Genomic DNA, 1463 nt, shown 5'->3' on the forward strand with positions numbered 1-1463 from the left:
CCCTAGCACCGCATAATGGAGTGAGCTCCCGTGACTTGTCCCAGCTTCTGCCAACCTAGCAGTTCGAAAGCATGTAAAAAAAATGCAAGTAGAAAAAGGGACCACCTTTGGTGGGAAGGGAACAGCGTTCCTTGCTCCTTCGGCGTTAAGTCATGCCGGCCACATGACCACAGAGACGTCTTCGGACAGCGCTGGCTCTTCGGCTTTGAAACGGAGATGAGCACCGCCCTCTAGAGTCGGGAACGACTAGCACACATGTGCAACGGGAACCTTTACCTTTACCTTATTACACAGAAGGAGCTAAACAACTTGGCTTCCCAATTTTTGAAGTCTTTCCAACTTACTGTCATATTGGATCACATCCGGATGTCGTTTTTGGTTTGAAGCAGGAATGCAAACGCATGTAATAAATAAAATAAAACAAAAATATTGCTTAAGATTGATCTCTCACCGGCTCCCTTGAGGATTTGAAATACTCTTTGCTCCTTCTTTAAGAAAAAAAAATATATGTGTAGCTTGTTATTTTTGTTAGCAGGGAGAGAAAGAAACGAAGGTTGATGCCCCAGATAAACAAACCCAGTTAAAACAAACCACAATCACAATGACTGGCCCATTTTCAAACCCCAGTTTTTCTTTACCCTTTTTCTCACGCCAAATATTTGGTGTCCCTGCACACAAACCGATGGCCTTTTCCAAGGCCCCTGAAGGCAGGACAAGAAGCAATGGGTGGAAACTAATCAAGGAGAGAAGCAAGCTGGAATTAAGCGTGACCCGTCAAAACCGCGGTCCACAAAAGCGCGCTCGACGAAAGCGCGTACGTGACGTCATCACAGCGCGACGAAAAAAATTAAAAATTGAAATAAAAATAAAATTAAAGCAAGCCGATTCACATAAAGGTAAGGGTTAGGTTTAGGTTTAGGGTTAGGGTTAGGGTTAGGTTAAGGGTTAGGGTTAGGTTTAGAGCGTTAAGGTTACGTTTAGCGTTAGGTTAAGGGTTAGCGTTAGGTTTAGTGTTAGGTTAAGGGTTAGGTTTAGGGTTAGGTTTAGGGTTAGGTTTAGGGTTAGGTTAAGGGTTAGGTTTAGGGTTAGGTTTAGGGTTAGGTTTGGGGGGGTTATGGTAAGGTTTTCGCTTTAATTTTACATTTATCAATCACAGCGCGATGTTTTCGTCGTGCTGTGATGACGTCACGTACGCGCTTTCGTCGAGCGCGCTTTTGTCTACCGCGGTTTTGTGGTGGAACCGAATTAAGTTCCTAACAGGGAGGCAATGAAAGCATGGGACAACGTGCCTCCAGAAGTTGCGATTGCTCCAACGCTGGAGGCTTTTAAGAAGAGACTGGACAGCCTTTTGTCCGAAATGGTATAGGGTCTCTGGCTTGAGCAGGGGGTTGGACTAGAAGACCTCAAAGGTCCCTTCCAGCTCTATTTTATTCTAGCTCAGGGAGGGTCCCATGCTCAACCAG

The sequence above is a fragment of the Thamnophis elegans genome, chromosome 14, assembly GCF_009769535.1.
Source record: "Thamnophis elegans isolate rThaEle1 chromosome 14, rThaEle1.pri, whole genome shotgun sequence".
Taxonomy (NCBI): Eukaryota; Metazoa; Chordata; class Lepidosauria; order Squamata; family Colubridae; genus Thamnophis; species Thamnophis elegans.